Genomic DNA, 12,808 nt, shown 5'->3' on the forward strand with positions numbered 1-12,808 from the left:
TCACCTAATTATCCGGACTGACCATATATACAATGAAATACAGATGATTTGCAGAAAAGTACATTCTTGCGTAGCACGTTTGGAAAAGTAATGTATGGTCCAGTCTAAATTGTGGGGATGTCGACGTTTTGACCCGTCTTAGGGCCTTAAGGGTGATTCAAACCTCGGCCTTGCGGATCTTCCTCAGGACAGACTAGGGCAACCAACTTAGGTATGGGACTTATTCAAAAATCCGCTCTAAGTTTGCAGGATGTGAATAGTGTGGGTTCCACTGACAATTCCTCAATATTTGTACGTCAGATGTAACGCCTTGCTCATATCTCATTTAGACAAGCATTAGATGACAAATGGCAAACGGTCTCCATATGTTTACGACCATGCAAATGGCAATTAAGACATTCCTGAGGAACACCATGATTGAGGAAAGACTGAATGCTTTGGCAAAGCTCTCTATGGAGAGAGACCTCGTCAAAAGAATCCCAGACTTTAAAGTTATTGAGAAGTTCGCTGCTATTAAAGACAGACGGGATGATTTTATCTACAGAAAGTGAACAATATGTTAATCCTAACATTTCTTCTTGAATGCTGCTAGTTTGTGACCTGTTTAGTTGTTTGTTTCGTTTTTTGCAGTTTAAATAAAAAATTCGGTGAGGTTCTCTGCTTCGTATCTTGAAGTCTGTTAATAAGTTATGTGGTTATACTGAATGAGCAGCCACTATGTTGTTATATGACATCCCTTTATTAATGTAATAACTGCACTTTCACAATTGCTTTATTAGCTTTCTTGCTTCTCAAATTTGCTTGAAAATGCACCATTTGCCCACTAATTTTTCAAAATTTTCTCGGGGGGAAAACCACCACAAACCCACCTTTAATTGATTGGGTGAGCTTGCTGCGCTCGCTCGCCACGGTGCATCTCCTACGGATAAGTTTACGCATCACCACTTTTCAAATCTCACCAGCCACCACTGTTCAGAACTAATTCCCAAGGCCCGCGTGCCTGGTGGTAATGCTGGGGGTCTGTCTTCCCTTGCAACATGAAAGATGTAGATGTCTAAACTGAGTTCCTGGAAAGCAGACATCATGATAACACTGCATATCTCAGTCCTCCCTGGCATGGCGGTTGTGCCAGTGGAAGATCTTAGATCAGGCCAGTCGTATGTCATGGTCTCCAAGGCGGTGGAGGGTGCAGATGTTATAAATTATTCTGGCGCTGTTTGCAGGGGTGTTTAGCTTGGTCAGCAGTAAGATTGAGGGCAAGGTGGGGGTGGGAGGTGGTTGACCATCAGATTTCACGACCATCACGCTGGCATATAATGTTAAAATACTTTATATGAGAAGCTGGGAGCTCGAGAGGGGTTGAGAGGCAGTGGAAGGGAGAGAAATGCAGAGAAATGGGAGTACTAAATGAAAGAAACACAATATTTTGTAAAATAAACATTTTTTAGGGCTTTCAAAACAGAGATGAGAGAGTGTGTGTGTTTTTCAGTGTGTGTATACGAAAATCACAGATGAAATCTGACAGACACCTCAGCATACCTGATTGTAAGCACCTGTACCCAACTATTCATCGGAAAATATATTTCTTGAATGGGTGTAACACCCCAAACCCCCCTCCACCCACAAAGCTACGCCTCTGGCAGTTGGACCCCTGCGTGGTCAGTGTCCCTGGTGGGCATATTTAGAAGTCTAGTTTCAAATGTAGTAACAAAGGGCATATATGTAGTCACTATACTGGTCAACACATGATAGAATATAGTGGTAATCTATAGAATGTAAATTCTTTTTATAGCAACATTAGTTCACTAGCATACAAATACTACCTGAAAAGGGGACGCAAGTTCTCATAAAGATTACTTCTATAATATAACAGAAAATAAACACATACAGGAGCAAACTTCATAAAAAGTAACTCTCAGAAATAGGGCAGCATTATTGATTCTTTTGGAATTTTGCTAATAAATAATTTGTTTCAACAAATGCATGCATAATATTTTACTGCCCGAGCAAACAACAGGACCTAGTAATTCAGTTTCAGCCTCATCCGTTTGTGGGGGTTTTGTTTCAGGGTCAGCAGGAGTAATAGATGCTTGCTTAGATGATTTTGCTGCAAAGCTTTCAATGTTGCTGTGTTATTAGCCTCACATCTTTTGGTCTCACATCTTCAGCCTCACCTGCGCATGCTCTTTGTCAGCAGAGCCTCTTTTGGCTGCACAGTGTCTATAGTGTCTTCATGCATGTGGTCTGCTGTACTACAGCTAGTGCTTAACTCCTCCAGGTTATCATCCAGCACATCTTTTGCCAATCAAACCGCCTAGTGTTGAAAGAAATAAATGCCTCTCTTGCCTTCCCTATAACTTTCTTTCCAGTATGTTTGTTGCAAGATTTGCGCTAATCCGTCTCTCCTGACAGTTTTGTTTGTTATTTTGTTTCAATATTTTTGTTTCAATGATTTTGTTTCAATAGATTCCACTGCTTAATTTGAGCCGGTGGTTTCCGGTGACCCCCACCGTCACTTAATTGGTTTACGGTGGTCGGCACTTAGCACTGCACTTATGACAGTCTGTGACATACTGACGCTGATCATCTGATTAAGGGAGGAGCATAACAACAGGCATTTATATGTAACCATGTAAAAAAGTAAATGAAACAATAGTTTTTCATTAGGATTTACCTCATAAGTGTATTGTTGTACTTGACCCATTTTGCAGGGTCATCCCTGAACTTTTTGCCTTCCTCCTAGTCTTTTTTCTGACCTGGTGTTGGTGGTTTTAGGACTTTTGGCACTTTAGCACAGCTGTCCAGTGTAAAGTGGGTGTGCTCTCTGTGGTAAACATGGTAAGATTGGTCTACACCTGTTTGGCATATTTAATTTACCTGTCAGTCCCCAGTAATGTGGTATCTCATATACAGGAAAATAAATTCTACTGGTGGCCTTGCAGCGCTGCTTGCACCACCCCCCAAAGTAGCCTTTCAAACCTGTATAAGGCGCTGCCATTGCAGGGCCTATGCGCGCAATGGGCAGGGTGCATTGTAGGTAGAAGGTAGGACATGGTACCTTAAGTGCGTGACATGTCCTGGTAGTGACAAATAGCCATTTTGGTTTCTCACTGCTGTGAGGCTGCCCTCCCATAGGAATGTATTGGGGATTCCCTGATAAGTGTTTCAGTGGTAATTCCTGATACAAGAGGAGCAGCGTGGTCGAGTTTGGTATGTTTGGAATAGTAATAATAAATGCTGTGCAATGGTGTGCGCAGATTTATTATCACTATTTTAGAAATGCACTTTTAAACGTTGGCATTTCTGTGTGCTGTGTGTCTGCCTGCCTGAGGTGTATTGCATGTCTAGCTCTGGAGTGACAGACGTTGGTGAGGTGTGTGGTTCTAGGGAGGGCAGGGTGAGTCAGCGCTAGGGTGAATAGGCAGATCTACATTTGGAGTAGTGGGAGGAGTAGTCCCTGATCCTGAATAGGTCTGTGCCTGCCTGGGTGAATGCTGGCTCCACCCTCCTGTGGTGTGTCTGAGGACCGAGCCCCCATCTGACAAAGGAGGGTGTAAGCCAGATAAACAGACTGCTTCAACACCCCCTAGAACCAGTTGAGGCTGGTTCCCCATGCCCTGTGCCTACTTGGGCAGAACAAAGGAAATTGTACTATATATAATGGGGCTGTTGTGGGTGTTTACTTGTGCCTGCTGGACTACTGGGCCCCAGGAGGAACCACCACAAGGGATTGCCCCATTGCTGGAGGGCCCCATGAGCTGGCCTGCCAGGGCCCAGCTCTGCTCCTCTAGCCCTCAGGAGGGTAGCCTAAATCAAGCGTGTGGTGAGCTCTTCATTTTTCTGGACCTCGAGCCCTAGATGTGGGCTCTTGCTTGTGGGCGCAGGGCGAGCACTGTGCCTGGGAGCCAGGAGCATGGTGGGAAGTTGTTGTCTCTATGTGTTCCTGAGGTGCCCCGAGGTGAAACAGGAGCCTACCCAGCATTTTTGATGGAGCATGAGGCCACCCCGCATTTGTGTTCATTTCAAGGCGGGAGGCTACGCCTCACTTTTGAGGTGAAGAGAGGACCTCTGAAAACAGAAGTCAGGCGCCCCGTGCCTGACTGTCGAGCCTCCGGAAGCCAGGCGAAGCCTGGCTGTAGGCAGAGCTCCCCAGGAGTGGGAACCTGCCGAGGCACATTGTCGGTGCCTTCCTCCCTGCACAAGGAGAGGAGGGGAGTCCACAAAGAAGCCCCAGTGAGTGGGGCTACACTTGCGCATTGCTGGTGCCGATCGAAGGCACCAGGAGAAGCCCCGGTGAGTGGGGCAGGTAAGGCACATGGTTGGTGCCGTCTCATCACAGCTGATCCTCCTGTTGGAGGGCAGCTGCAACATAGGGGCAATTTTGTTCTTAGAGTCCCGGAGTAGGGCTCAGGAGACACTGCAGTGCCAAGGGTGATTCCTCCAGCTGCACCTCAAGAGCACGGGCAGCTGCCACGTGAAGGGAAATTGGTTCGGGTCTCTAGAGAGACCCAGGTTGATCACACCAGCCGTGGCCGCTGCAGGTAAGAGTGCTGGGGCGATGGGGCCAGGCGGGGGGGATTTTGAGAGGTGACTACGAGGGAAAATTATTTATTTATTTTATTTTCCCTCGTAGTCGTCTCTCAAAATTCCCCCTCACCTAGCCCCACCACTCTAACCTGCAGCGGCCGCAGTAGGATCACACCCTCGCCCTAATTTCTGGTGCTGGCCTGCTGGGCCTGCACCCCACTGCTGTGGCAGCTAAGAGTCCTGACTTTTAGGACAGAGGACATTTGGGCACCCACGAAGGCCAGTTGGGGTCATTTTTATGGTGATAGCTAATGTGATTGCATAATAAATTTATGCTGAAGGTGATGTATGAACCTTGGGAGTGTTACTACGGTGCACTCCTAAATGTGATTTATGCATAATGTGTTTATGCCTAATGTGATGCAGACATTATGCGTTTATATTGCTGGTGATAATGCTGAGAATAGTATTTTGCCAGTATTAACTGGTTGTTTTATATTTGCTACTTGTGCTTTCTTAAGGTTCTGACAGTGGCCAGATTGGCCCCGGCAAAGTATATAATCCCCTGTAAATTATTAGCTGGTGCCCGTTGGCACAGTGTATATGTGTGATTATGATTCTAATGTGTTTTGGATAATACAAAGGCTATTTTTTTTATATACCCTTGTGTGGAGTTTCTTTTGTAGTGTGCCTAGTGTGTCGCTGCTCTGTGTGTGTGTTGCGCAAACGCTTTACACATTGCCTCTGGGATAAGCCTGACTGCTCGTGCAAAGCTACCAAGGAGGTGAGCAGGGGTTATCTTCAGCATGTAACTCCCTTGCCCTAACTAGAGTGGAGAAGTGGTTTCTGCCTTGCTTAGGCGCAAACCCTAGCCAACCAGAAATCCCATTTCTTACATGTATCCAAAAATAAAAGAAAAGTGAAAGAAGTGACATGAATGTCCTCTACCACAGCAACAAAACAGCTACCACCTTGGAAGCCTCTGCTACAATCTTGCTCATCTACCAATAGCTGCAAATCCTCAATGTGGACATGCAGCCTAGAGGCAGCTGAATAACAAACTGAGAGAGGAGTAAGTGTGTGCTGAGCCTGATTCAGTAGGGAGGGAAACAGGACCTTTGAACAACCTGACTAGTATCATTAACAAGCACCTCTCTGGCCACCTACTTTCGAAAATGATCTCAACATCTGATTCAACACATTCTGTCTGACTCCAACTATCTGAGTCTGCCAAGAATGTACCAATAAGGCGACCTCATAAGAATAGTGCTTGATGCTCTAAAAACATTATTGTTCTGCTGGCGCACTCCCCACCTACTAAGAACACATTTTGTTTGATTGTTCTCTTGTTTTAATGCCATAAAGAGAGCATCATAAGATGACATATTTTCTAAGACTTATAAATGCACCATATACGAGTATGGCATCTCAAAACAACAGTAAATTAAACAGCACTCCTTTGCATTACTTAACTTTACCCATCATCTGCACTTTCAAGTAGAACTTTCGACGTGTATAACGTGTTGAATCTGATTATCAATATGAAACACATACACAATATACATACACATTTTCTAACATGTATGAGGCCGCAACCCCACCCCTCCAAGGCCAAACCTTCAAAAGGTGGGGTATTCCAGGGCTCGGCACTTAGCCCACCACTGTTTGATGTGTAGATGTCTCCATTAGCCAACTTGGTAGAGACATTCGGCATTAATATCATTTCATATGCCGACAATACCCAGCTGGTCTTTTCCCCCGAGGGCAACTCAGAATCCCGCAAAGTAGTCTTCTCAAATTGCATGGGAGCAGTCTTAGGTTGGCTCAAAGAGAGCCAACTACAATGTTGCCCGGATAAAACAGAAATGATATTGTTAGGGCCTAATCCTATTCCGGGTTGGGATGGTGCCTGGCCCAAAGATAGACCTCCCACACCCGTGGTAGCTAGAAACCTCGGAGTCCTCCTCGATGACGACCTATCTTTTCAGACTCAGATCCACTCAGTTGTTGGAAACAGTATGTGGATCCTGAAGGATCTCAGGAAATTCCTCCCCCTTCTTCCATGGAAAGCCAGGAAAACCGTAGTTAGAGCTATGATCCTCTCTTGGCTTTGTACCGGGGTTTACCTGCATATTTAATCCAGCGACTACTGGTGGTCCAAAACATGGCAAATGTGCTTCTTCTTCAATTTGCGAAAAGGTACACCCCCACTTCACCCTACCTTACCACAATGCACTGGCTCCCAGTCAATAAAAGGATCATATTAAAAGAACTCAATTTAGCACACAATGTCCTATATAGCGCCAGTCCCAATAATCTGAACAATAGAATCACTAAAGCTTAACGTGGTGGGACCTCTTGTTTTAGTTTTCATTGCCAAAATCTGAAACCGCCTCCCCTTTCAGCTCAGAAGCACAGAAACGGAATCCGCCTTCTGCAAACCTACAGAAACCTACCTGTTTAGCCTATATTATCTTATCTCACTCTCTCCTCTCTATATCTCCTCGTTCGCAGTGCCGAGAGACTCAAATCTGAGCAGCTGTTTGCGCTATATAAATACCCCTCATTCATTCATAACCAATTTGTTCCACAACAAACAAATAAACTGTGTTCAATTAACACCATAGAGTCTGAGAAAATACAAGGCAAACAGTGCCATGCCTGCTACACAAGCAGATCTGCTCTGTCCCATTATATGTATGGCAGCTGACAGATAATATCCAAGCAGCATGGCACAGCAGAGTAACACAAACAGATTTATATCCAGATGTGAAAGACATCTGGAGGCGAGATCCTGCAAAGACACACCGAGTACCATTTCAGTTAATAATACAGTCATCATGGCTTTCAAGTATGGCCTAACAGTTATAGCCTGCAATGTGTTTTATCCTAAAACAGGCAGAACAGGTTGAAGCTGTCACGCATGAACGTGCCCTATAAACAGTTTCTTTTGTGTGTATATTTTTGAATGAAATCAGCATATGCTGGGCCCAAATCAAAGCAGTTCAAGCCTTCACTACTAAGGTAGATATTTCACAACCATGCTGCTGTTTAGGAGCACCTAATGGGGAGATTTCGAAAATGAAATGTGGGAATTTAATTTTCCCAAAATATTGCTTTTGACTTAATGAAGACTCAAGAGGGATAAAGCTAGAATAATAACTGTGTTAGCTTGAGGAATGGGAAGTCTGCCACCTAGAATGGATGGCAGCGTTTGCCTGTATAATGAGTCACAATAAACTGAAAGCCAGAATAGTCAATAGAAAAAGAGGATCCATGCATTTTGAGAAATAGAAGTAAATGAGTGCTCAGACGATCTTTTAAACCTTACACAAAAATTCGATTTAAAATGCACAACTAATTTGAAAATGCACTTCCTGTGGTCCCACTATCATAATCCGCCTTCTAAATATAAAATAAGGCAAACAAGCTTAGGGGCTTTGTGCATTTGACAGAGAATTAAAACATGCCTCATAAAAGTAGCTGTGCAGCTTCCTGGCAGCATGACTTCCATATTATGTGGGTAGAAAGTGAAAGCCACATAGGCTTAATCAGAGTAACGATGCATTTTCAGCAACATTTGTTTTTACTCGAGCCTTCTCAGCACAGCCCCAGACATGAATTAATAGAGGCTTTACGCTTTTTAACCTCTTGCTGTGCTTCAGATTCTGGCAATAGCTCATAGACGTCAGGACATCAGAGGCACTGGAAAAAGAGAAAAATGATCTGTCTGCTCTTCTTCCAATGGCCCTGCTTCAGATACCTCCAACTGGTCCTTAAACATCACAGGTGTTCCCTCAGGTAAGTTCACAAAACAAATGATTCTCAATCACCTTCATATATCCCACATTCAGAGGCACCTAGCAGCTTATCAGACACACATTGCTCGTCCTTTAATAACCCATGACACTTGGGCTCAAGGAGGCATCAGGGGGAGGGACGGTTCACCTGCCATGAAAAGGCAGGCGGAAAGTGACTTTGAAGGCCCCTAGAGGGGCCCCCTACTTCCCTGGCCTGGGGGGCATATGTGGTCCCCCCCTGAAAAACTCCCTGCACCGTGTGTCAGGCACCATGAGGTTCCTCCCACAATGTGTAGGGATTTCCATAAACTCACATTTTCAATGGGAGCTTGTGCTGCGTGCCATTTCCGCTCTCAGCATAGGCTCCTTTTAAGAAATGGGAGTTTGCAACTGCACCATGTGCGGCCTCATCGTGATAAGTTGTGTGCAACCACTGACCGATGAAAGTCCCACAGACATTTTAATCGGCCCCATTATGTTGAAAGTGGAGTTGTGTATGTAGTAATATGCTATAACAATATTTTTGCATATTTTGTGTGGCATTTACTTGTGGTGATTGCTGTATTGTTTTCCTTTTTGGTTATGTTTTTGTTCTGTGTTTTTTTCTTTATGTTGTTGAATTACACTGTGTTTGTAATTTTGTGTTCTGTTTTGACTGCTTTGTTATGTTGTGTTCTATTATATGTATATATTTGTGTTACTTTCAGTCAAAAGCAGCACAATACTTTTATTTTACAATGACAAAAAAAATATACCTCTGTCTCAGGTGGTAAAATACTGCTTCTCCACCTCTCCTACAATTCAAGACACCAGCCTACCGACAGGCCATGCCCTAAATTACATTTTGTTATGTGATATGCCTCCCTTTGTCTGCCTTTAAAAGCCCCAGAACACCTCTGGACCTCCTTTTCACATGTCGGACCAGCTCCTCAAGATCTTCTTTATGCCCTGAGAGATTTTGAGGAAATGTGCTCATTAGATTTTTCAGCCAGCCATCAATCCTCATTAAAATACTCTCATATCATTAGATGCCCTTCAGAAACTCTCAAGATACCTTCAGACACTGTGGGCGGACCTTGGAGAGTCTCAGTTGGCATTTTGGCAACACAGTTCATCAGTGCATACCCCCATTTGGCCTTCTGTCTACCTTTAACTAATCCATATAGCCCATGCACAATTCCAGAAACCCTCAGCCTACTTGCAAGTAGCCCAGACTGGTTCTCAAACGCACTTGGAAACTGCTGACCTCATGTTGACACCCCCAATTGTCCCTCATAGGCTCTCTGCACATAAAACCTAAACATTTACCTTCTCTTCATTTATCCACAAATGTTACTAAACCCCTTTGGCCTGCCCTAAAGTCTTTTTGGGCCCGATTACGAGTTTTCTGTGTTGAGGCTGGACCGCCGCACCGCCAAACTCCTAATTTGGCACAAGCAAAAAAATATTGTTATCCCGTATTTATAATGTAAATAACAAAAATGTTAAAAAAAATATATTGTTATACCCTAAAATTAAACACAAAAATATTGGTTTGTAATATAAATAAGTTAAACATAGTAAACATTAAATATATTAACAGTAATATAATGTAAATTGAATATATATTTAAATACTTTAAAACTATATATACATGTAGTACTTATTAAAAAAACTCATATACATGTGTACATTTATATAAACACACAAAATTTAAAACTATTATTAAAATAATGAATGTAATTTGACACAATGTACACACTTTTTGTAAACTTTAAAAAATAACAGATATAAATATATACATATATTATAAATCTAATTTTTTAAATAACAAATGTAATATATCTATATAAATACATATATTTATATACATGTATATATATATATATATATATATATATAAATAATAATTATTATTTTAATACTAGTTTTAAATGATATGTGTTTGAAGTAAACATATAAATATATATAGGTTTTTTTAAATAAGTATGAAACGTATATATAATTTGAAATTATGTAAATATATTACATTTTTATTTTATTACTGTTTAAGGTTAATTTATTTAATGTTTACTATGTTTAACTTGTTTATACATCACAAAGCAATATTTTTTTGTACGATATTAGTGTATAACGATATTTGTTTTTCAATATTTTAGTTATATTATAAGTAGAGAATAACAATATTTTTGGTGCTCAATATTTGTTGACACAATATATATACATATACACAATAAGTTACAAACTTTAACAAATAAACTGGAAAAAAGTTAAAAAAAACATAACATTTTAATTAACTCGTTCCGTGCTCATGACGGAACCACGCCGTCATGAGCCACGGTTGCTGTGTGCTCATGACGGAGTGGTTCCATCATGCTGCGGCTGTTGGCGGCCGCGCCGACCACGCGGCGCTAATTCCCCGCCTGTGCGGGCGATTAGCGCTGTGGGCGGAGTCATGACGGAACCACTCCGTCATGAGCACAGCCCAACCGTGGCTCATGGCGGAATGGCTCCGTCATGAGCACCGCGCCACCGCGCTGCCCCCCCGCACCCCCCAGCGCTACGGCGGAATTTCCGCCGCAGCGAAGGAGTTAAACATACAAAAGTAAGCAAAATACAAAAAATATATTTTGCTGACAATATATTACATATTACAGATTAATAAATACAAATAACATAATATTAAAAACACAGGTACATCATCATAATTTAAAGGTGAACAATATTGACCAAACTATGAAATTGTAGGAATAATACATATACTACTCCCTTTTGCAACAATAGGGAAATAGTTGGACTCAGGAGGGGTAAAATATTCCTACTCCAGTCTGTGTAACAGTAGGGAAAGTGTTAGAGTCAGGAAGGGAAACATTTACTGTTCCCACTCCAATCTGTACAACAGTAGGGAAAGTGTTGGATTGCAGAGAGGTAAAATTTACTATTTCCACTCCAGTCTGTCCAAAAGAGTAGTTCACTTCAAAGAAATAAAACATTTCAACAACTACATTTAATATGTCGATGACATTTCAATCCTAATAACAGATGTTAGGGTCTCATCAGGACTGAAGGATAACCTGGCGGACTGAGAGGGCAGTGGTAATTAGTCTTAGGAAAAGGAAAATTTTGTGTAATTCAAATACAATTAATAAATGGAGCTACATACTGTGTGTGCCACTGGTATGGTAAACTAAATCACAAAAAGCATGGTACAGTTGTGCTGACCAGTGCAGGCCGAGTTACAACAGTCCTGTGTGGAGGACTTGTATATGAAGAGGGGCCATCAATATAAATACAGTGGGTTCTACAGAGAGAAAAAAGGGTTAACAACAGGACATTATAGTATATCTCGCATGAAAGCATACAATCGGGGGATTATCATACAAGGCGCAACCGTACCCAAATGCAGTATTATGTCAATGTTAATTGGAAGATGAAGTCTCAGCAGTGATAATTAAATGGCCTAAACAAGACCATTGCGGAGTTCAATACAATAGAGCAAAAGAAAAAGGCAGACACGGTCTAAAAAGATATAAAAAACTTTTGCAAAGAGAAAGCATACCCTTATATACTACTCGACTACTACACTCAGGCACAGCAACCCCGTAGACAAGTCACTTGGGGCAGATACAAAGATCAAAGACTCACTACCTTCCCTGAGTCATCAGGGGCTCTGAGAGCAGAGCGGACCCAGGGGAAGGCACTAGTGGAGGATCAGGCAATCAAAGATTGAATCGCTTTGTTGGCCAGACACCAATAGGTGGAACAGAGGGAATCAGAAGGGGTCATGAAATGAACACCCAGGTGACTACCAGACTCAAAGGTGCGATAACTAGTGGAGACAAGAAGATTGATAAACCAAGTACACACACATGAGACAGACCCTTCAGACACACACATTGAGATATCAAGAAAAATCCTCTTTGATAGAATAGCCGATCAAAGAAATACAGACCCTACAAACACAAACACAGAGATATCAAGACAAGCCCTCTCTAATAGAACAACGGAACAAAGGAATACTTGGGTTGCTCTAGTTCCTTTTGACCAGATATCTACATTTGGCGCTTTACGCCTTTTGGTGCTATTTTCTGTAAAAACTTTAAAATTTAATATTTCGGGCTCTACTAATTGGATTTTTGCTGTTTTGTCTTGTTTCATTTGTGAAAAACACACTATGGGGCCGATTCCAATGGCGGGTAGAAGTGCATCCTCAGTGGTGGCAGTGCTAGAAAATGTCAAATTTTCCGGTCCGGTACAGATTTCTGCAACCTCTATATTACAATGGGCTTTGATAACCCACTTTCCGACCGCCACTGTGTTTCAGGCTCTGCATGTTTTTTTCGTCACACAAGGGTGCCGAACGAAGCCAATAGAGCAAAGACTGGCGTGTGGAATGACGTTATGTCCGCCAACCAGATTACGATGTATCAAACACCCCATCCCATGGCGGCGGTAAAACCACCTCATCGCGGGTAGCGGAAGCACAACTACGGAGAGGAAAC

This window comes from Triturus cristatus, chromosome 5_2, assembly GCF_964204655.1.
Source record: "Triturus cristatus chromosome 5_2, aTriCri1.1, whole genome shotgun sequence".
NCBI lineage: Eukaryota > Metazoa > Chordata > Amphibia > Caudata > Salamandridae > Triturus > Triturus cristatus.